Source organism: Pelophylax lessonae, assembly GCF_965119305.1.
Source record: "Pelophylax lessonae genome assembly, chromosome: 3".
NCBI classification, from domain to species: domain Eukaryota; kingdom Metazoa; phylum Chordata; class Amphibia; order Anura; family Ranidae; genus Pelophylax; species Pelophylax lessonae.
The window spans coordinates 674,921,975-674,947,191 of record NC_138770.1 but is presented as its reverse complement, the minus strand read 5'-3'; the positions used below and the strand labels follow the sequence as shown (position 1 = coordinate 674,947,191).

General features: G+C 47.1%; 1 protein-coding gene and 1 long non-coding RNA gene across 2 annotated transcripts in view; one reads left to right on the top strand and one right to left on the bottom strand.

Moving 5' to 3' along the window:
- ZFAND3 (zinc finger AN1-type containing 3) overlaps nt 1-25,217 on the bottom strand; it is a 367,558-nt gene that overhangs the window by 32,407 nt on the left and 309,934 nt on the right. The gene's annotated exons all lie outside the window — the stretch shown is intronic.
- Nucleotides 1-25,217, top strand: part of LOC309549206 — a 386,600-nt gene that overhangs the window by 126,422 nt on the left and 234,961 nt on the right. The window lies entirely within an intron of this gene.

The window sequence follows — 25,217 nt, the reverse complement described above, 5'->3', positions numbered from 1 at the left end:
AAAGTTACATATTTTGACTTATTATAAATCCTCAAGATCATAATATTGATGAGATAGGGATTATAGCACTAAAAACTGTTTGTTATACATAAGAAAGGAAAGGAAGAGGGGTATATGTGCCATAAGACCTATTTGATGTGAAGAGGTATCAGAATAATTGAGTATATGTATATACGGGGGGAGGACGACCACGCCAAAACCCCGTAAAAAAGTTGCTTATAATTTTCTAGTGCCAATTTCTGGTCTGCATCTGGCCTTTGAAGATAATTTTGTAGTTGTTTATTTAGTCAAGCCATAATTTATACACATTTCTTCAAAAAATAGAAACCTATATAGAAGAGACCATAAATCATTCCAACAACAACTGATAGAACTCATAGGACAACCATGGATTTCGTTGGAAATGCATGGACGGGTCTTATGACTGAAATTGAATCTACCTGTAACATCCCGGCCAAGGATGATATAAGCCTAAACCAATATATTAATACAGTAAAGAGACTTATTAAAAAAAAGTCAAATCTATATTGGCATATAGAATTTTTCTTGAAGTATATACAGGCAAATGTATGCCCTATGGGTTTGAGGATTCATCTATTCCCCTCCTTCGATAATGCTTCGAGCGAGTTTAGGACTCTGTGGGAACGTATTCTAACCAAATGCAGTACCGACTTGTGCCAGCTGTTGGTGTCCCAATACAAATTGGACCTAGCTACTTTGGATACTGAGTTATCATCTTTATATACTAAGAACGAGAATCTAAAAAAACATATACATTACGAGGCAAGATGGAAGGAGGTGAAGGAGTATGGAATCAAACTTAATAGGGATATCATTGGTAAAAAACAAACTAAATTTTTAAAAGATAAGATGGCCTTCACGGAAGGCTATGCTTACCGATGGCCGGGACCCAATAGTTCAAGGCGACCCCGCTATTCGCGAGGCCCCCGTGAACAGATGTTGAATACAGGTCCAAGGGAAATTGACTGGGAATCAGACTCGTCTTCGATCTCCGCACAATCTAATAGATCCAAAACATCGATTAGATCTAATCAAGATACTAGACCAAAAACAGACATGGCGACACGTAAACGAGGACAACAGGAAGGAGCCAATTACACACCACGCTCCAAAAAGCGACCCGATGAAACTTCCAAATTTCAACCATTAGGAACTGGGGGGACTCAAATTGGACAGACTGTTCGATCTGTCGAAGCACTCACACAAGATGGTTTGGAAGCACAGGACCCTTATTTGGGACCCCTGGCTCTCCAAGCGATACAAATGTTGCAACCTTTATCCACTAACACTAATCCAAGTAATCCATCCACACAGGATCTCACATCTAATTCTCAAACACATTCACTAGGTGCTGCGGCACCTGTTTTTTCTAACACACTACCTTTAAATATACCCAACACTACCTCTCTTAGACAAACCACTATTGATGGTCACTTCGCAGCTTCACAGGCCCAGGCCTCAAATTTTCCCCTGAGCACATCACTAAGCCTTCCCACCTAAAATTATCAATCATTAACTTAACCCCTTATCACTTCTCCCCCCAAGAACAAGAGGTCCTTGAACTTGGCCTCACGTTCTGCCCATCTACTCCTATGGATAGATATGAGACCATAAAGGACGTCTATATGTTCATAAGGAACTTGACGTATAAACACATCTACGACCCAGAAAGACAACGTAATACACAAGATAAAGAAATTTCAGAAAAAATAAAACATTATACAATGCAAGAATTCCGTGTTCTACGGGATTTAATCTTACTATTGGAGGAAGGCAGTCTTCCGGATTCCCAGTCCCCCGATCAACCTATACAAACAAAGACAGTAAATCCAAGACAGGTTCCCTTCAAACCAAAATCCAATAATTTCCCTGACTTGACTACAAATCCTAACCTTTTGGCTTTTCTGACTACAGTGGTAGGTGAGATTAAAAATTGTGAGCTAAAATCAACACAAAATAATCTTTCTAAACAACAACTACAGATGCTTAACAAATTAAGAAACCATACAGACTTGGTTATCAAACCCTCAGATAAGGGTGGTAACCTAGTATTGATGACTCGAGAGGGATACGAAAAAATGTGCCTTAATATCCTCTCAAATCGTACATGGTACAAAAAGATATCCCCATCGGTTACTACAGAATTTAAAGCAGAGTATTTGGATATAATCGGACGTGCATATCAATTGGCTCTTATAGACAAAGACTGTTACAATTTTCTTAACAACAAATTTCCGAGACAGGCGACATTCTATTCACTCCCAAAAACCCATAAAAATTTAACTTCCCCACCCGGGAGGCCTATTGTATCGGGCATTGGAAGTTTAACTGAAAATGCGAGTCGTTTGATCGATTATTATTTACTACCACACGTAGTGCGGTTACCGTCATACGTCAAGGACACACTCGAGTTTTTAAAAATGATTGAAGATATGGTGGTTCCTCCCGACGCCCTGCTCGTGACTTTGGATGTGGAGGCATTATACTCCAGTATCCCTCACGAGCAGGGCGTCGGGATGATACGCACGTTCTTATATGAGCAAGATCATCACACTTGGCCATTTTGCGATTTTATTTTGGAACTCCTATTGTTTATTTTGAAACACAACTGGTTTACTTTTAACGGGTCCCACTACCTCCAGGTGCAGGGCGTGGCCATGGGCACTTGTTGTGCCCCGGCCTACGCCAACCTGTACCTGGGGGGGTGGGAGCGACAAATCACATCAGATGAAAATTTATCCCATTTTTTTTCATCTGTTGCAATCTGGTTTCGTTATATAGACGACATTTTTGCTGTCTGGACAGGTTCAAAATCAATGCTAGATGAGTTCATTGCCCAACTAAATATAAACGACTTCAACTTGAAGTTAACATCTACCATCAGTGACTCGAGTGTTAATTTCCTTGACCTAACGGTACTCAAACATGTGGATGGACACCTGACGACTAACCTATACAGAAAGGAGACGTCAGGGAATGTAATATTACATGCGTCTAGCGCCCACCCAGGGGCGCTTATACGTAGTATTCCATACGCCCAATACATACGCCTACGGTGTAATTGCACATCTGATAACGATTTCAAAATACAGGCTAACCTTTTACGAGAACGCCTAATGGCTCGTGGATACAGTAAGCGTTTGTTGAGAACAGCTTTCAACAAAGCGTTTTCTCAAAATAGAAACAGCCTCATCTTTAGAGCCAAACCTCCAAACACACAATCGACAGTTAAACTAATAACCAAATACTCCGCTCATGAAAAAGTATTGAGAGATATTCTTGAACGGAACTGGCATCTTCTTCGTGATGATCCGGTTATAAACAAATACGTGGGCAAACATCCCCAAATTGTTTTCAGGAGAACAAGATCTTTAAGAGATCAACTAACAACAAGCCACTATCAACCCATTAGAAATAAAGTAACAACAGGTAGAGGTACTTATAAATGTCGCAAATGCGCTTTATGTCCTTGGATAGAGGAGAATACTGAATACACTTTACCTAATGGGGAGACATTCGCTCCAAAATTTCGAGCCGACTGTAGCACACGTGGAGTGGTATACATGATGCACTGTACCTGCGGCATGTTCTATATAGGTAAAACTATAAGAGAGCTCCGCCAAAGGATAAATGACCATGTGTACGTATCAGCAGGGGGAAGGATGATCACGCCCGTGAGCAGACACCTTGACCTATACCACAGGTTCAATCCCAAAAAGGCAAGATTTTATGTGCTTGAGGTTATTCCTCAAGATCCTCGTGGTGGCAACTGGGACAAAAAAATTCTCCAGAGAGAAACTCTCTGGATAGAACGTCTCAATGCCACTTATAGACCTGGGTTAAACGAAACACAGTCGTACAAACCCTTTCTGTGAAGGTTTCCTTGCTTACCTAATGCCAACAGACCTAATTGACCTCGAGTAGTATACTCGGGTTATGATAATGGCCCTTTGTGGGATATATAGGTCAGGGTGTCGGCTTGGTTTTGGCGTGGTCGTCCTCCCCCCGTATATACATATACTCAATTATTCTGATACCTCTTCACATCAAATAGGTCTTATGGCACATATACCCCTCTTCCTTTCCTTTCTTATGTATAACAAACAGTTTTTAGTGCTATAATCCCTATCTCATCAATATTATGATCTTGAGGATTTATAATAAGTCAAAATATGTAACTTTTTCTTGGGGTTTGAAGTATGGAAGTGTTTCTAGTGGGGGGCAGTTCAGCCCCTGTTCTTTCATTAGGGCTGTTACTATTGAACGCCCTTACTAGTGGTTAATGTCAAAAAATAAACATGGTTATATAATAATTTTTGATAAACAAATATGTTACCGATATATATCTCCTGGTCTCACCAGGAACATCTTTGTACCTCAGTGAAATATGCTTTTATATCTGTATTTTTTTAAACATATAATTTCTGTCTTTGTTGTGTTGTTGTTTTTTCATTTCAGGCAATTAGAATTCTCATGTAATTGCGGACCGATCCTGTGGGGGCAGTGTGGGTAAGCATGGAGGTCGGCCTCATCAGTGAGATATGTGCGGCCAGATAGGCCGCAGGTCAGTCCCGCCCCTTCCGGGCGGAACTTCCTGTGGCACCTGAGCGGACTACGGAGGCACTTCCTGCCCCTGTATGGTCTGCATACACCCGTGACTAAGCCGAGAGCCTCGCCGGGGTGTCCCCGCGCTGGCTCTCGAGCGATGTCCGGTGGGAGTGGCCGGGGCGGTGACGTCCGTTTGACGAACCGCCCGGGATCCATGCTACTTAAGGGCGCCATTTACAAGCCCTGGTATGGTGGAGGTTCCCCATCCGGTGAGGACTGTGCGGAAGCTGGGAACAGCGTGGCAAGGGGTAAGCTTTATATGGCCAGTACTAATACTGTAACATTACACTTTTGTGATATCCGGGAATTCACCTTAATCTTACTGTGCTTAACAGCCGACATACAAGCAGAGGAAACACGCTCCCTACATTTAAGCTCTGGTCCTTCCTAAGTTTGGTGAGCATTGCTAAGGTGTCTGTGTATGTTTGGAACTTTTATACTGCATAGGGATCTATCATTTTGGGTGGCACTCTATATATTTACCACTATGTTTATTACCTATGTTTATTCTAAGTACGTTTTGCATGTACTCATCTTGGACCCCATGTAGCAACTGCTTATCTATATATAACCCTGGTCACCCCCCTACTATTATAGAGGAGGGTGGGCCGGATACTAAATTGATTACACACACATATTCACATATGTGTGTGAAAGCAAATCAATATATATGATACATATTTTACTATAGGGCTAGCCCATATACGAATGGGTAAACTCTGTATGTTGGTGTATAATCGTTTATAAACGCATGGCACCTGTCTACTCTTACGGTCCAGAATGACTATGTGTCTTTTCTGTTGCCCCCCCCTTTTAGGGCAGATGGTCTATGGGCTCTATAAGTACTTACACACTCTTATAACAAGCAGGAGGCACACTGATTTTACCACTTTAAAACACTTGAGCTTATGGTTTAGCATTCCTATGGGCTTTCCCTTAAAGTGATATCATAGAATAAAAACGCTTACTACTCTGAGAAACATTGTTTTTCTGCTCTCATCCACCCAGATATGAGACATGGAGTGACTACCCTCACTACTATGTCACTATACATTGCCTTTTCTGAGCTTCCCAAAACGCACAGTCCTCCTCGTTAAAGAATTCTCTATGGAAATTGAGATATGTGCCTGATTACTATATGTACAGGTATGTATACATTTTTCTGTCCATTTACCAGGTATATAAAATAGGATATATATGCTTATACTATAACTACAGCATGGATCCCCACATATACTCACTATTGGCAGCCTCCGTTCTTTCCCCTAAACTCCTCTAGTGTCTGAATGCAACTTAAGACCCAATGTTATATTGTGTTGATATTGCAAAAATAGAAGGACTTATCTGAGATGTGTAAGACGATTATATGTAATTAAAAGGAAAGATAAATGATATGCAATTGTAATTATAACACACTGAAAATAAGGTAACATATATATGTAATCTATCTAAATACTGTTATTTCTCACACAGACAAAAGAAATTATATGCTCCAGATGAAGCTTTTTTGTCTAAGAAAGCGAAACATGTCGAGCAAAGGTCATATATTACATGGTGAATGTTAACTTATATTTTCAGTCGACCCCGCTGACCGGCACCATACTGTTTGGGTGTCCGTGGGCGGTTCTTCTGATATCAAGCAATACGTTTCCAAGGATTATATGACTACTAATGATCTTGTACTTGGAACTGTATGTAAATCGACTTTTATAAGTTCTATGCACTGAGATATTGTACAACATAGACCATTGTTGTGTGGTCTCACTGTGTCCTTAATACACAATTATTTGCCTGTATTTTTCTATGATTTTAAAATATTTAGTTTTGTGTTGAATAAAAGAAATCTTTTTAACAAAACTCTTGTGCCCGAAATCTCTGTTTCCCAATCCTTCCAAATGTAATTGATCAATTGAGGATAGGGGCACACCCTAAATTGGATACGTCATGGCCAAGATGGCTGCTATCTGTGGACACATGACTTGTAAAATAACAGAATGTTGATCGGAAGGGAGGACTCCTCCTCCGACCAAGTTCCCTGGGCGGACAAAACGCCCAGAACACCACCCCAGCCCGACAGGCTGGCATCCGTGGTGATCACTGTCCACAATAATGGACGAAAAGACTTGCCCCCCGACACCGCCGGGGACTGGAGCCACCACAGAAGATCCCTTCTGGTGCTTTGGCTCAACGAGATCCGCAGATCCAGGGATTGCGGCCGCCCGTCCCACTCGGCAAGAATCTCAGCTTGGAGACCCCGCGTGTGAAACTGGGCAAAGGGAATCGCCTCGAAAGCCGAGACTATTAAACCCAGACATCTCATGCATGTCCGGAGAGACGAGTGCCGGTTGTCCCTGAGGGACCTGACCTCGTCCTGAAGTGTCCGAAGCTTGTCTTCCGGTAGGAAGACCTTCGCTTGAACAGAGTCCAGAATCATTCCCAGGTAGGGAAGACGAACTGAAGGACACAGAGTCGACTTCGGAATGTTTAAGGTCCAACCGAACTCCTGCAGTGTCCGCAACGTGGTGGACAGGTCGGTCACCAGGCCCTGACTGGCGTTCGACCTTATCAGGATATCGTCCAGATACCCCAAGACAGCAATGCCCTGTGCTCGTAACAGGGCCAGAGCCGGCGCCAGCACCTTGGTAAAAACCCGTGGAGCCGAAGCGAGACCGAAAGGTAACGCCACGAATTGGTAGTGATCCTCCGCAATGGCGAATCGAAGGTACCTCTGGTGACCCTCGAAAATAGGGATGTGTAGGTACGCATCCTTCAGATCGATGAAGGCCATGAATTCCCCCGGACTCAGGGCAGCCACCACTGAGCGCAGGGATTCCATGCGGAACTTGCGAACCCGCACAAAGCGGTTCAGAGCTTTCAAGTCCAGAATCGGACGCACCTTGCCCTCCTTTCTGGGCACAGTGAACAGATTGGAGTAAAACCCCCGAAATCTGTCCTGATGAGGCACTGGAACAACCACCCCTTGGGCCCGCACCGCCAGGTGCAGATCCTGCAAGCGCTCCGGAGACAGATGAAGATTTGAGGGAAAAAATCTGCCCGCCGGCCGAGAGAGAAATTCGATCTTGTAACCAGATCGAACGATTTCCTGAACCCATCTGTCCCGAATGTGGGTCAGCCAAGGTTGTAGGAAACCGCGCAGACGTCCCCCCACCCCAGAAACGGATGAGGGCGCCCCTTCAGGCGGAATTGGCATGGGAAGTCGAGCCGGACTGGCCGGACTTCTGCTTACCTGCCCACGGCTTCTTCTGGGAGCCTTGGCCTTTGAAGGGCTTGCCCTTGGATTGCGACCGAAAGGCACGAAAGGACCCCTGAGAGGGCCTAGACGAGGAATTCCGTTTACCACGGAAGGACTTATGCTTGTGAGACTGGGGTAAGAGAGTACTCTTGCCCCCCGTAACCCCTTTAATCAGAGTATCCAAAGCCTCGCCAAAAAGGCGAGATCCCGCGTAGGGGAAATCCGCCAACGTCTTGCGAGAAGATTGGTCGACCGACCAACATTTCAGCCATATCAGACGACGGTTCAGTATCGCCACGCTGGACAGGCGCGCAGCCAAGGGAGCTAAATTCAAGTCCGCATCACACAAGTACATGACACCCTGATGGATCTGGTCCACCATAGCCAACGTGGTAGGCGGAGCCGAATCAGCCACCAGGGTGCGCCTGAGCATCTTCGTCCAATCTGCAACAGCCTGTGCCGCCATAATGGAAGCAAAAATAGGCTTCAGCATAGAACCAGCAACCATATAGGCATGACGGGCAAGAGACTCCAGCCTCCTGTCCGTAGGGTCCCGGAAAACCGGGGTATCCTCAGAAGGAACCGCAGTAGCCTTGTTCAAAATGGCCACCGCGTGATCCACCTGAGGCGCCACACACCAACGCTCGTCAGTGGAGGGCGCAAACGGACAAAGCAGTTTAAACTTACTTGGCACAGTAAAGGGCTTCTTTAAATTGCGCCACTGCTCATTAACAGTATGATGAAATTCCGCAGGGCAGGGAAAAACCTGCGCTGATTTTCGAGTTCTCTGCGTTCCAAAAGAGGACACCCTAGCAGGAGGAGTAGGCTCATCCTCTAGGTGCAAGGTATCTTTAATGGAGGCAATCAGCTCATTCATGAGTGCAAGCTCTTCAGGCGAGCCAGGGGGAGAAACATCCACCCCCTCCACCTCTGCCTCCCCCTCGGACCTCATGAGGTCCAGAGATGAGCGAGACCCTGAGAAGGGCACGCCAGCCCCAGCAGCCACATCGCCCTCTGAATCAGAGGAAATGGATAACCTGGCCCTTTTTGCGGATCGATCAGCCATCAGCATCTGCACCTGAGAAACCAAGGACGCCACCACCGCGGCCAGATAAACCCCCTCGGGGAGTGCAGCAGCCCCCTGGTCCCCCACCAGGGCGGGGGGCAACTTGCTATCCTGAGAATCCATGCCCCAGCAATGAAAAGGTAAAAAAGGTACTGGCCCTTTAACACCACGGCGAGCGCAGCCCACCGTACACTACTGTATGCACCGACCCCGCAGGGATAGATAACACTGAGCAAGGAATCACAGGACAAAGAAGGTAAAAATCGGGAGAGAGCACAACAGGCTGCTGCCACCGATCGATGTTCCCAGAGAAAGAGGAAGTGATGCAATAGCTGGCTGACTGATATAGCCTATGAGACTCCGCAAACATGGCCATTCGGCTGAGGGATGAGGCTACAGGAAAATGGTGCCGACATGTGCTCGAACGAGCGCGGCCCGCCAAAATGGCGGCGAATGGCGCCAAAACACAGCGCTGTACAGAGACAGGGCCGGTCACAGCATATATGCAAAAAAAGTGGCGGAACGCAGCAGCGGCCGCCGCACAACACATGTCTGTACCCAAAACTGCACCCAGAGCATAACTCACAGCAGAGCAGGATGGCCCCCCTCGCAGTCCACAGGCAAAGCAGCCATACAAGGATTTGACAGGGAGCCCGCATTTACACAGACATGGGGGGTTCTACACAGCCACAGACTGACAACCACACAGAAGGTCCCCCCACAGAAGGTGCTTACCGTACCAGATGGCGTGGGGAGCCGTCTCCAGTGACAAACCGCTATCAAGGCAGACAGGGAGTGCCGCAGCCAGGACGCTTGTGGATTGCAGCCATAGACCGCAGCATGGCGTCCAGTGAGGTAGCCACCTCACAGGCAGCATCCCTGCAGCGAACAGGGATGGGTCATTCAATGTGCCAGGGCAAACCTAAGCTGAACGCTCGATGGCAGGCTGGGGATCCATCTGGCACTCAGCCCTGAGATCCAGGGCGGCCAGTCCGAGACCCAGCTCCGCATGAACATCTTCATCCGAAGAACCCTAAACTAAAGCTGACAAAATAACAGCTAGTAAAGAAAAGAAAAATACTTTGAAATAAAATCAAAAAGGGTAGAAGGCTGAGACTGAAGCCCCAGCACAGGAAAGCCTGCTACTCCTAAGCTAGGCAAGATCAAACTGAGTTGGGAATGCAGGTGCAGGGAGGTATTGACTGAGGGGACAGCCCCTAGGGGTGTGTCCATGCTAAAAGCTTTTGTTATTAACAATTCTTGTTGCCTAGCTACTCCTGCGGAGCAAAGGTCAATACCCATTGGTGAAGACTTGGGAAGGGGCGGCGACTGTCGGAGGACGAAAGAGAAATATTTATTTGAACCTTTGCAGATTTTTTAAGTTTGCCTTCTTACAAAGAAATGAAGGGTCTGTAATTCTTATCATAGGTGTATTTTAACCACTTATGCCCCAGAAGATTTTACCCCCTTCCTGACCAGGGCCTATTTTGCGATTCGGCACTGCGTGACTTTAACGGGCAATTGCGCGGTCGTGCCACGATGTACCCAAATGAATCACCTGTGCGATTTTTTGATCATGCGCTATAAACAAAAAAAGAGTGACAATTTTGCAAAAATAACAATATTTTTAACATTTTTTATATGAAATTCCCCCCCAAAAAAATGTAAAAATCCAAATTTTTTAACATTTTAGGCCAATTTGTTTTCTGCTACATATGTTTGGTAAAAAAAAATCGTAAAAAGCGTATTTTGATTGGTTTACGCAAAAGTTATTGCGTTTATTAACTAAGGGAAAGATTTTTGTAATTTTTATTGGTTTTTGTTTTAACGAGTAATGGCGGCGAATCTGCAATTTTTTTTGCGGTACTGCGACATTGCAGCGGACAGATTGGACCCTTGACTGACATTTTTGACACTTTTGGGGGTACTACAGTAATCAGTGCTATACATATGCACTGTTACTGTAAAAATTACACTGGGAGGGAAGGGGTTAACTTTATTGGAGAAGGAGAGATTTATGTGCGTTCCTAGGGGCGTGATTCTAACTGTGATTGGATGTGGCTGCGTGTGTAACAGCAGAGATCAACGTAGGACCGTATGATCTGTGCTGTTATACAGGGGAGAATGACAGGCGGCTGTGTTTACATTAGCCGCCTGCCTTTCTCCTGGTGTAACCGACGATCACGAGAGACCGGCGGACATCGGGTCCGGCAGCGCGCGCTCGCTCCCTAGAGCCTCACAGGCTAGTGACGTACCCATACGTCACTTTGCCTGTGAGGGGCTGACTGCCGCCGTATATAGTCGTGCAGCAGTTGGCAAGTGGTTAAATGACAGAGCCAGAATATCAACCAAAAATCCAGAAAAAACACATGATACAAATGTTATAAATTGAGTTCCAGTTCAGCGAGTAAAATAAGTATTTGTTCCCATACCAACCAAGAATAATTCTGGCTCCCACAGACTGGCTACAGTATGTGCATGGGTGGTACACAGGATTAGTCCTGTCAATTTAATAAGGTGCTCCTAACGACAACTCGTTATGTATATAAAACACACCTGTCCACAGAATCTCTTTCTTCCATTCAAACCTCACCATCATGGGCAAGACCAAAGAGCTGTCAAAGGACGTCAGAGACAAGATTGTAGACCTGCACAAAGCTTGAATGGGCTACAACACCATCAGCAAGAAGCTTTGTGAGAAGGAGACAACTGTTGGAGCGATTATTCGCAAATGGAAGAAATACAAAACAACCATCAATCGCCCTCAGTCTGGAAGTCCTTGCAGGACTTTGCCTTAAGGGGGAAAGAAGATCATGAGAAAAGTGAGGGATCAGTCCAGAACTACACGGGAGGAGCTTGTGAAAGATCTCAAGGCAGTTGGGACCACAGTAACCAAACAAACCATTGGTAACACAATAAGCCGCCATGGACTGAAATCCTGCAGCACCCGCAAAGTCCCCCTCCTCAAGAAGGCACATGTAGAGGCCCGTCTGAAGTGTGCCAATGAACATTAAAATGATTCAGAGAAGGATTGGGAGAAAGTTCTGTGGTCAGAGGAGACCAAAATTGAGCTCTTTGGCATTACTCGACTTCCCGTGTTTGGAAGAAGAAAAATGCTGACTATGACCCTAAGAACACCATCCCTACAGTCAAGCACAGAAGTGGAAACATTATGCATTGCGACTGTTTTTCTGCTAAAGGTACAGGCCGACTTTCCTGCATTGAGGGGCCAATGGACGGGGCCATGTATTGTAAAATCTTGGATGAGAACCTTCTTTCCACAGCCAGAACACAGCAGATGGGTCGTGGATTGGTTTTCCAGCATGACCCAAAACATACTGCCAAGGCAACAAAGGAGTGGCTCAAGAAGAAGCACATTAAGGTCATGGAGTGGCCTAGCCAGTCACCAGACCTTAATACTATAAAAAAAATGTATGGCGGGAGCTGAAACTTCGAGTTGCCATGCGACAGCCAAGAAACCTTAAGGATTTAAAGAAGATCTGTATAGAAGAGTGGACCAAAATCCCTCCTGAGATGTGTGCAAATCTGGTCACCAACTACAAGAAATGTCTTACCTCTGCGCCTACCAACAAGGATTTCTCCACCAAGTACTAGGTCATGTTTTGCTAAGGGATCGAATACTTGTTTTTCTCACTGAACTGCAACTCAATTTTTACCTTTGTATCATGTGTTTTTTCTGGATTTGTGGTTTATATACTCTCTCTATCATTTAAAATACTCCTATTATACCAATTACAACCCTTCATTTCTTTGTAAGTAGACAAACTTATCAAATAACGGAATTTTTGTAAAATCTTACCTGTAAAATTCCTTTCTCTGAGTCCTCCGACAGTCGCCGCCTCTTCATATTCGTCACATATGGGGGTATTAGACTTTGCTCCGAAGGAGTAGCTAGGCAACAGAATATGTTAACAATAAAGCTTTTAACATATCCCACCCTCAAGGGGTGGTCCCCTCAGTCAATACCCTCCTACTTCCTGCAACCATATCTCAGTTTTAGTGGAATAGCAGTAGAGTATACAACCAAACCCCAAAAGAGGGGCGGGGGCGGCGACTGTCGGAGGACTCAGAGAAAGGAATTTTACAGGTAAGATTTTACAAAAATTCCGTTTTCTCTTACGTCCTCCGACAGTCGCCGCCTCTTCATATTCGTCACATATGGGGACGTCCCAAAGCAGTGCAAACATGAGGGGTGGGAAACGCATCCGCGCCGAAAGGCAACGCAGTCTCCGCATCAAGGAAAGGAACCTTACCAAAGGAAGGAAACCAGCTGGGCAACAGCAAAAAACAAGTGCTCAACAGGAGCAACAACCCAGGAAAAGACAAAAAACCAGGGGATACAAAAACTTATCCCAACAGCCAGGAGTCCCCAACAAGGGACCCTAGGGAACAGCCGCACTAAGAACCTTGCGGCCAAAGGAAGCATCCGCCGATGCCTGAACATCTACTTTGTAGAATTTTGTGAAAGTGTGCACGGTCGACCAAGTCGCCGCCTTACACACCTGGGCTACAGAAGCTCCATGACGACAGGCCCAAGACGTACTCAGAGATCTAGTAGAGTGTGCCTTCACAGGCACAGGGGGGACCTTCCCCTGCAAAGCATAGGCCTGTTCAATGGTCTGCCTGATCCATTTGGCGATGGTAGAGGCCGAAGCCGCCATGCCCTTCCGAGGACCCTCTGGAAGAACAAACAAAGAGTCCGTCTTTCGAAAAGACTCAGTCGATTTAAGGTAAACCCTTATCGCCCGAACAACATCCAGAGAATGCAATCTCACCTCCTTTGGATGTTTAGGCTTCGCGCACAACGAAGGCAAGACAATATCCTCATTAAGATGGAATTCCGAAACTCGTTTCGGAAGAAACAAAGGATTAGGTCGCAAGACCACCTTATCCAAATGAATAACCAGGTACGGAGACTTGCAGGACAAAGCCGCCAGCTCCGACACTCTGCGAGCCGAAGTGATCGCCACCAAAAAGGCGACCTTTTTGGACAACATAGACAACGAGATCTCCCTGATCTGTTCAAAAGGAGCACGTTGTAACACAGATAGAACGAGATTCAAGTCCCAAGGGGGCAGAGGATCCCGCCTAGGGGGGACCAGATGCCGCACACCCTGAACAAAGGTGCCAACCAAGGAGTTGGAAGCCACGGGACGTTGAAACAGAACGGCCAGCGCAGACACCTGACCCTTTATCGAAGCCAGCGCCAAACGCTGATCAACACCCGTTTGAAGGAAAGACAGCACACGGGAAACCGAGTACGTGCGGGGTGAAAACCCCCTGGACTCACACCAGGCAAAATAGGCCTTCCAAGTACGGTAATAAACCTTCCCGGAGGAAGACTTCCTCGCGTTGATTAAAGTATGAACGACCTCAGGAGAGAGACCCCTCTCCTTCAGGACCTCGGTCTCAACAGCCAGGCCGTCAAAGCCAGCGACTGTAAAGCAGGATGGTATATCGGTCCTTGAGACAATAGATCGTCTCGAAGAGGCAGACGCCACGGGGCGTCGACCGCCAGATTCACGAGGTCTGCGTACCAGGACCGGCGAGGCCAGTCCGGTGCCACAAGAATCACCGTGCTGCGTTCCGAGTGTAACCTGCGAAGGAACCTGGACAGCAACTGAATCGGTGGAAACGCGTACATCAGCCTGTACTGATGCCACGGGGCCACTAACGCGTCCGACGCGTCTGCCCGAGGGTCGCGCGTCCTTGCCACGAACCTCTGCACCTTGTTGTTGAGACGAGACGCGAACAGGTCCACATCTGGAAGACCCCACTTCGCGCACAACATCTGGAAGACAGCCGGGTGGAGAGACCATTCCCCCTGATCCAGGGTCTGGCGACTCAGATAGTCCGCCTGCCAGTTCTCCACCCCCGGAATGTGAACCGCCGTTATCGCCGGGACATGAGTCTCGGCCCAAGACAGAATGTCGGCCACTTCTCGAGCCGCTCGGGCACTCCTGGTGCCCCCTTGGTGGTTGATGTAGGCCACCGCCGTGGCATTGTCCGTCTGCACCCGAACCGGGCAGCCCTGCAGCCGGTCCGTCCAGCGATGAAGACAGAGACTTATCGCACGCAATTCCAGAATGTTGATCGGAAGGGAAGACTCCCCCTCCGACCAAGTCCCCTGGGCGGACAGAACGCCCAGAACTCCACCCCAGCCCGACAGGCTGGCATCCGTGGTGATTACCGTCCACGAGATCGGACGAAACGACTTGCCCCCGGACACCAACGGGGACTGGAGCCACCACAGAAGGTTTCCTCTGGTGCGATGACTCAATGAGATTTGAAGATCCAGAGATTGAGGTCGCCCGTCCCACCTGGACAGGATCTCCGCTTGGAGACCCCGCGTGTGAAACTGGGCGAATGGAATCGCCTCGAAGGCCGAGACCATCAATCCCAGACATCTCATACACGTCCGCAGAGACGAGTGCGGAACGTCCCTGAGGGACCTGACTTCCTCCTGGAGAGTCCTGAGCTTGTCTTCCGGCAGGAAGACCTTCGCCTGCACCGAGTCCAGAATCATTCCCAGATAGGGAAGACGAACAGACGGACTCAGTGTCGACTTTGGAAAATTTATCGTCCAACCAAACTCCTGCAGAGTTTGCATCGTGACAGACAGGTCCTTCTCCAGACCCTGGCTGGTCGCAGACCGAACCAGAATGTCGTCCAGATAGCCCAGGACAGAAACGCCCTGGGCCCTCAATAATGCCAGAACCGGTGCAAGCACCTTGGTGAAGACCCGCGGAGCCGAGGCGAGACCAAAGGGCAACGCCACGAACTGGTAGTGATCCTCCGCAATGGCAAATCGAAGGTATCTCTGGTGACCCTCGAAAATGGGGATGTGAAGATACGCATCCTTCAAATCGATGGAGGCCATGAATTCCCCCGGAACCAGGGCAGCCACCACCGACCGCAGGGATTCCATGCGGAACTTGCGAACCCGCACAGAGCGGTTCAGAGCCTTCAAGTCCAGAATTGGACGAACCTAGCCCTCCTTTCTGGGCACGGTGAACAGATTGGAATAAAACCCCCGAAACCTGTCCCGATGAGGCACCGGAACCACCACTCCCTGAGCCCTCAGGTCCCGCACCGCCAGGTGCAGGTCCCGCAAGCGCTCTGGAGACAGCTGAAGATTTGAGGGAAAAAATCTGCTCTCCGGCCGAGAGAGAAACTCGATCTTGTAACCAGATCGAACGATTTCCTGAACCCATCTGTCCCGCACACGGGCCAACCAGGGCTGAAGAAAACCGAGCAAGCGTCCCCCCACCCCAAAACCGGGTGAGGGCGCCCCTTCAGGCCGAACTGTTATGGGCTGCAGATCCGGATTGGCCGGACTTCTGTTTACCAGACCAGGGCTTCTTCTGAGAGCCTTGACCTTTGAACGGTTTGCCCTTGTAGTGCGGCCGAAAGGCACGAAAGGACCCCTGAGGGGGCCGAAAATTAGCATGCTTCTTCCCAGAAGCCCCCTTAGCCTTGGGGAAATGGGGCAAGAGAGTGCTCTTACCCCCGGTGATCCCCTTAATCAACACATCCAGGGACTCCCCAAAAAGGCGAGACCCATCATAAGGTAGATTGGCTAAGGTCTTACGTGAAGATTGGTCCACCGACCAACATTTTAACCAAACCAGGCGGCGAGACAACACCGCCACGCTGTGCACACGTGCAGCCAACGGAACCAGGTCCAGGTCCGCATCACACAGATACATGACACCCTGGTGGATTTGATCCACCATATCCAGGGTCGCCGGCGAGGCCGAGTCGGCCACTAGGACGCGCCTAAGCATCTGCGTCCAACTTGCGATCGCCTGGGCCGCCATGAGAGAAGCAAACAGAGCCTTAAGCATAGAACCCGTAACAGAATAAGTATGACGGGCAAGAGACTCCAGTCTCCTATCCGTGGCATCACGGAACACAGGGGAATCCTCTGCAGGAATCGCAGTGGCTTTGTTCAAAACCGCAATTGCGTGATCCACTGGGGGAGGCACACACCACCTTTCATCAGTGGAAGGCGAAAAAGGATAACGCAGCTTGAATCTACTTGGTACCGCAAAAGGTTTGCGCAGATTGCGCCATTGATCCTTAACAGCGCGCTGAAAATCATCATTGCAGGGAAAAACCTGCGGCGTCCTGCGTTTTCTCTGCGTCCCATAAGCCGCCAAGGCAGCGGGGGGACACACTTCGTCCTGCAAACGCAGCGTTTGCTTAATGGAAGCAATCAACTCATCCATGATTGCAAGCTCTTCAGGCGAGCCAGGGGGAGAATTATCAACCCCCTCAACTTCAGCCTCCACCTCAGACCCCACTAGATCAAGAGAGGAGCGGGACCCCGATAAGGAGGCCCCCGCCATAACAGCCCCATCACCTTCACCCTCAGAATCAGAGGAAAGAGCAACTCTGGGCCTTTTAGTAGATTGAGCAGCCACCAGCATCTGCACCTGAGCAGCAAGGCCAGCCACAATAGTGGCTAAATCCCCCCCTGGGGGGGAAACAGCGGTCCCCTGGCTTTCCACCAAAGCTGTAGGAAATTTGCCCTCCTGAGAATCCATTGCCCCTGTAATGCCAGACAACAAAGGGTGAACTGCCCCTTTTAAGCAAGCGCGGCAAGCGCAGCCCACCGCACCACACTCAAGCACAATAAGACCCCCACAGGGAATATGCAAACTGAACACAGGCAATGGATAGCAAGAAACAGAAGGATAAAACCTGAGGAGACCCTCGCCGCTGCTGCTGCCTCGATCGGTGTTCCTGGAAAGAGGAAGCGATGCTGCCAGGGCGCTCTATGTAAGCCTATGGAGGCTACAAGAAAATGGCCGCCATGCATGTAAAACATGCGGCCGGAGCGAGTGTAGGCAAAATGGCGTCGTTTGGCGCCGAAACCGCCGCTCCACAGTGCATTAAAACACACATAACATTCCAAAATCAGAATACATGTCAGATCGCCGCAGCGATCGCTGTATATGCCCAAACATGCCAAAAAAACATGCCCCACAGCACACAGCTTCTCACACTGACCAGTCTGACACACACAGTGTCATACAGCTCCCCCCCCCCCCCCTTGCAGCCCACAGCATGCAGCCGAGAGATAGGGAGACAAGCAGTGTGAATAGAGGCAGGTTACACAGTACCAGACTGACACCCCCCCAGACAGACAGGTCCCCACATAAATACACTTACCTCACATGGCGTGGGGGACCCGCACAGGCGAACAAACCGCTGCACATGAGGCAGGGAGAGTCGCATTCAAGACGCACACAATGGGGGTTAAGAAACCGCACAGCGTCCAGTGAGGTAGCCACCTCACCAATCATCCCTGCACCGAACAGGGATGGGTCGTTCACTGTGCCAGGAGCGTTACCTGGCTGAACGCTCGATGGCAGACTGGGAAGCCACTGACCCACGACCTGCGACCAGGGGGATCAGCCCGAGACCCAGTCCGCACGATCCTCTTCATCCGAAGAACTAACGCTGACAAAATAACAGCTAAGTAAAGGTAGAGAGAAAACTCAAACAAAATTTTAAAAAGAAGAAAGAGTCTGGGACAGAAAGTCCCAGCACAGAGAGAGCCAGCCACTCCTGACAAGCTAGACATTAAAACTGAGATATGGTTGCAGGAAGTAGGAGGGTATTGACTGAGGGGACCACCCCTTGAGGGTGGGATATGTTAAAAGCTTTATTGTTAACATATTCTGTTGCCTAGCTACTCCTTCGGAGCAAAGTCTAATACCCCCATATGTGACGAATATGAAGAGGCGGCGACTGTCGGAGGACGTAAGAGAAATTTATTTTCCCCACTGTATGTGCAATGACCTCTTGTAGGCCTTCATATATGATGATGGACATGGTCACTTATGTAGTACAGCAGTGCTTGTATTGATAATGTTTCAGTATGGTGAATTTGGGCGCCTGCAAGATTATCAATAAGCATAAACAGTGATTAGTGAGGTCAAAGGCTTGACTCAGAATTTGTTCACTTGTATATGATGGTTTTCATTTGTAACAATCAAATTTTCAGTTCATTTAGGGTCCTTTCACACGGCCGCTCCGTGTGTCCGCAAATCATCCAATCTGTTTGCGGATGATTTGCGGACATAATGTAAGTGAATGGCACTGCGGATGTCAGCGGAATACCATCCGCTGACATCCGATTTTCCTCCTTTCAGTTCTGTTCCGTTTTTCGGAACGGAACAGAACCCCATTTTTCCATCCGTGTAAAAAACGGAAAGGAAGGAAAATCTGATGTCAGCGGTGTCATCCGCTGACATCCGCAGTGCCATATACTTACATTATGTCCGCATATCATCCGCAAACGGATGGGATGATATGCGGGCACACGGAGCGGATGACAGAAATGTCATCCGCTCCGTGGAAAAAAAAAAAAAAAAAGTCCCGCAGCGGAGCCTTAAGGTTTTGGAGCTGAATACGATCCTGAACCTGAACGTAAACTATCTGTTACATCTTATTTTATATCTTCATATTCTCGAAATATGGGCAGCATTAAAGACAACTGGATGATGTATACCAGTCATTCTCAACCATGGTTCTATGGAACTCTAGGGTTCATCCAGAGTTTCTTAGGGGTTCCTTGAGCTGTGACTGACCTCCCCATTTAATAATACCTGCATAGCTTTAGGGCAAATGTCACTTGGCAGAGCCAGCTGCATGACACCAATGATCTTTTTAGCTGTATGTTAGGGTGGCATTCTGACCACCACTGTATGGCCAACATTCTCCTTACTGGCCACCAAAGTAAGGGACACTTTCCAAGTGCCTCCAAAGAATTGGTTTTAGCAGGGTTTTCCATACCCCTGAAAACTATTTCAAGGGTTCTTCTGAGGTAAAAAAAAAAAAGTTGATAAAGGCTGCTGTATATGGATGAACTATACCACAGATATTCAGGTTAATTGACTTTTAGTTAATTAACTAGGAGTTCACGTTGTCCTGGTAGACATGTTCACCATGTTGGATGCAAAGTAGCACTTGGGATGCTGAGTGTTCTATGTGGATTGATTAATACCAGTATCCGCTTACTGCAAGCTCAGATCGGGACTAATCAAAATTGCAGGCATTACAGTGGATCAATATCCTTTTTACATGTCTTAATGGATATTTGAGCCTTCTTCCAAGAGGGAGAACATTTTTTACAATCTATTTCAAGTTTGTGCGTGATACAATATACCGTATGAGGGCTGTACTGAAAGTAATGCAGAAGCGGGCATAACTTTTTAGTTAACTTACGTGGGTTGTTCAAATTTCATGTGTTGGTAGAGTAACTCTTCTTCTATAGTAACTCTGCTTTTTTTAATTGAAGGGAAATAATGGATTCCATATTATTGGGCAGTGGTCCTGGTCACCGTTAGGTGGTGGTTCTCCCAGCCCAAGCAGAACCCTGCTGTCACAACGGAGGCGGCGATATTGGGATCTTATGCTGCACTAAGTAATTTGGTTTTCCGGGGACATAGAGCGCACCCAAGTGTGACTACTCCTATGAGAACTATTATACGGGTATGGCAGTGTGCAAGGGCGGTTTACAGGAATCCCCTCCACCTCTCTCCGCATACCCCATTGTGGAACTACCCCCTACTCCGTCATTTGAACTCCGTCCTGGACCCCTTGATCTGGGTCAAACGGGGGATTATTACTCTGAGACACGTGATGAGAGATGGGAAACTTATGCTATTTCAGGATTTTAGGCGATTATACCGGGTCCCGGAAACTTTTCAATTTAGATTCTGGCAATTGAGGCATGCCATCGAGGCCCAGTTCCCTGAACCTGTAGTTCTGGAGTCGGACCCGGTGGAACGGCTTCTTAGCTGCGTTGTGCTGGACAAACCCATATCTACCCTTTACCTGCACCTGACTGTGGCTCATGACACTAAACCGGCTAGATTATTTGACAAGTGGAGGGAGGATGTTCCTGGGCTTACTGAGGAGGGATGGGAGGACTGTGTCACTACCTTTATCCCTTTCATGATAGCAGCTAAAAGACAGATTCATAGGACTTAAGTTTATTCATAGGGCTTATTTCACCCCGCATAGACTGTTCCGTAAATATCCCCACATTTATCCTAAGTGTATCAGATGCAACCTGGAGATTGGTTCCTTTTGGCACATGGTCTGGTCTTGCTCTAAACGTCGTTCCTTCTGGGAGGCGGTGGCGTCAAGCCTCGATGAGCTGTGGGATATATTGGTCCCCTTGGACCCTCTGGTTCTTCTGCTGAGCCACTTTGAAGATATAGAGGGGGATCGATATACCAAGCACTGCCTAACCTTCACCCTGTTTTATGCTAGGAGAGAAATCCTACTTAGAGGGAAGTCTGGAGACCCCCCAACCCGAAGCTCCTGGTGGAGTGCAGTCAATTCAGCTTTACCCCTATATAGAATTACATACGAGAATCAGCCTCGTCCGTGTCCGAGGAAATTCAACAAAATTTGGTCCAGATGGATAGATGAAGAGGGATAGATCCCGGAGCTATCCTGGGGGTTGGTTTATGGCTTCCTCCCTATGTTTCCCTCCTTGTTTTGTTCCCCTGTATGTGTGTCCTCCTCCTTCCCCTACTGTGCTGTCTGGGTTCCTTCCCCTCTCTCTCCGTGCCCTCCCCTGCTGGGTTTCTGCCCCTCCCTCTCCTTCCCTCCCCCCCCTTTTTTTTGTGCTTCTTCTGTTCCCCCGGTATCTCTCCATCCATCGAGGATGAAGAAAAAGAAGAAAGAAAGAAGAAGATGGTAGAAATAACAACAAGAAGAAAGAAGACAAAGATGGAAGAAAGAAGAAGATAGAAGGAAGGAGAGGAGGGGGGCACTCTACCAACTTGTAAAATCTGGATGACCTGTAATTTATTAAAAAAGTTATGCCCACTTTTACATTACTTCTGGTACAGTCTTCGTGTATAAGCACACACACACATACATATATATATAAATATATCAATTTTTTGTTATTTATAGATATATATATATATTTTTTTTTTTAACACTGTGCTTTATTTGAAATATGTTTATTTTTTTATATAGCTCTAAACTCTGTAGTAATATTAAGACAATTTGAACAGTATGTTCGTGTGAAAGGGACAAGCCTAATTATTATGGCGAACACACCATTCATTTGATGTCTATACCCCATGTATGCTGTCCATGGTGCTGATAGAACTGTACAGGTTAAAGGAAAAACAGCAGCCAGACTTTTTATTGGACAGAGAGGAAGGATAATGTTAGAATATTTACGGTTTGTTGTCTTATTTCCCTGCGTGCTCCTGTCTAAAGTTATAGTCAGAGCAAGGACAGAGCTAGGACAGGGATTGTTCTCTTTACTTTGTTATGGAGTGACGGGGCAGCTAGGGGAAGGTGGTTGGAAGCTCTGCCCAGGGAAAAAAAAACTGTCCTGGTTCCCCATTCAACTGCTCCTAGGAAATCTATAAGCCTTTATTTTAGAATACATTTTCCATGACCTATACATATCCTAATTAGTTGGCCTCTTGATCTTCTGCAGCACTGACTCTAATGACAAGTCAACTGTAACGTTCTGTAGGTGGATCTCAATGCAGATAACTAATCTTTTTGCAGCTTCTCGCATCAACAGCTTTAGGCTGGCACTGTTAGGTCTCCTTTATTATTGTACAGAATTTATATAGCACCAACAAGTTATGCAGAACTTTACAATATAAAAGGGAGACAGTACAGTTACAATACAAGAGGGTTAAGAAGGCCCTGCTCATGAGAGCTAACAATCTAATAGGATGGGGCAAGTGGTACAAAAGGTTATAACTGTGAGGGATGAAGTGATGGAAGTAATAAAAGATTAGCTGGAGGCGTGATAGGCTTCCCTGAAGAGGTGAATTTTTAGGGATCGCCTAAAGGCAGCCAGAGTAGGCGATAGATGGACAGATTGAAGTAGAAAGTTCCAGAGGATGGGAGAGGCTCTAGAGAAGTCCTGGAGATAAGCATGGGAGGAGAGATAAGCGTGGGAGGAGAAGGAGGTCTTGAGCGAAGAGGATGGTTTGGGTGATATTTGGAGACAAGATTGGTGATGTAGCTGTGTGCAAAGTTGTGAATGGCTTTGTATGTTGTAATTCGTATTTTGAATTTATTTTCGCTAAGCAATTGGAAGCCAGTGTAGGGATTAGTGGAGACGGGTGGTAGATACTGAGCAGTTCGTAAGGTAGATGAGTCTGGCAGCAGCATTCATGATAGACTGGAGAGGAGATAGCCTATGGAGAGATAGGCCAATGAGAAGTGAGTTGCAATTGTCAAGGCAAGAGATAACAAGGGAGTGAATGAGTGGCATGGTGGTTTTGTTAGTTAAAAAGGGGCAAATTTTAGAAATGTTACGGAGGTGAAGTCTACAAGCTTTTGACAGCGATTGAATTTGGGGGTCGAAAGGAAAGGTCAGAGTCTAGGATTACACCTAGTACTTTGGCGTTGGGGGAGTGTGTGATGGTTGCATTATTGGTTTTGATGGAAAAGTCATGGAGGGGGGGGCACGGGTGGGGTAAAATATTATCAGCTCAGTCTTAAGCTACATTCACACCTGAGCGTAGCGTTTTCGCGTGTTTTTTACCGCGATTTTAACCGCGATTTACAGGCGTTTTTACAGGCGTTTTTTGTGCAGCCGTTTTTAGATTGCATAGAAACCAATGGAAAACGCCTGTAATCAGCCCAAAAAGAAGCTCATGTACTTTTTTGAGCGTTGGGCGTTTGGCTTACAGCGTCAAAACGCTCAGATGTGAACAGGGGCCATTGAAATGAATAGGATTTGTCTTGTTGGGCGTTTTGAGAGCTGATCCTAGAGCAGAAAAACTCCCCAAAAACGCCCCAAAACGCCTAGATGTGAACGGAGCCTTAGAGATACATAGTTTAAGGAAGTAGTTCAACATCCATGCTATGTCGGTTAGTAAGTTAGTAATGCGAGAGGAGACTGCAGGAGTGAGCTGAAGAGTAGAGAGATAGATTTGGGTGTCATCAGCGCAGAGGTAGTATTGGAAGCCGTGGGAGTTTATCGAGTGACCAAGGGAGGAGGTGTAGCTAGAGAAGAGAAGCGTTCCAAGAACAGAGCCTTGGAACCCCAACAGAAAGAGGAAGAGGAGGAGCCAGAGCTGTCAGTAACACTGAAGGAGCGCTGTGATAGGTAGGAGGCGAACCAGGATAGAGCAGAATCTTGAAGGCCTGGGCTGTTAACATTAACAGGAATGTTGAAGTCACTAAGAATGACAGTGGGTATTTCAGGCAGAGAAATCGTCATAAAAGCGTGATACCGGTCTAGGAGGCTGATAAATCACTGCAATCATCAGAGAATTGGAAGAAAACAGACAAATAGTGCTTTTCGAAAGAAGAAAGGGTTAAAAGGGAGGGTAAGGAAGAACTTAAAATGTGCTCTATCGGGACAGAAGGAATCCAACTCCACCTCCTTTCCATCCACTGGGTCTGGGGGAGTGAGTCCAGTGGAGGGCAGCAGGAGAAGCCAAGTCAGAATCTTGAATCCAGGTTTCAGTTATGGCAAGTATGTTAAAGCAATTGGAGATAAAAAGGTCATGCAGAGATGTGAGCTTGTTACAGACTGAGTGGGCATTCCAGAGGGCACAAGAGATTGGGGCAAAGTAACAAATAAATGGACCCTGCTCCCACCTATAACTGGCCTTCACAGCAAGGAGCACATGGAAGGCCAAATAGATGAAAGACGGTTGGTAAGCAGACAGGTTGGTGAGTTGAGTTGGGACTTTCTCTGGTTTTGTCTTTCATGCGTTTGCCCTTCCATGTGCTCCTTGCTGTGAAGGCCAGTTATAGGTGGGAGCAGGGTCCATTTATTTGTTACTGGTGTAAATATTGGTGGGGAGATGCACTGGACACCTTTGCACCTTCAGGCCCACCTACCCCTTATTAGAATCCATTAGAATGCATGTGCTCTCACTGTGGAGACTCTTATAAATTTAAAAGGGTTAGAACTGCAAGTAATACAGGGTACATTGTAGGGGCCTTGTAGCTTACGCATGCGTTTGCAAGTATGTGCCAACTAAACCCCTGTTATTAACGCATACTGTTAGACAGGTTAATTTGGTTGGTACGCAGACTGGTTGGTAAGTTTAGCTGGGAACTATCTCTGGTTTTGTCTCACATGAGATTGGGGGGCTGGTTTTTCAAAGCAGGGGGATAGAAATTAAACTGAACGGATTGGGGCTTTTGCCAGAAGAGGAAGAGTGCCCCGTGTGGGGTTTGCAGGTCACTATGGACATACTGATCTGTACACACCTGCAAAGG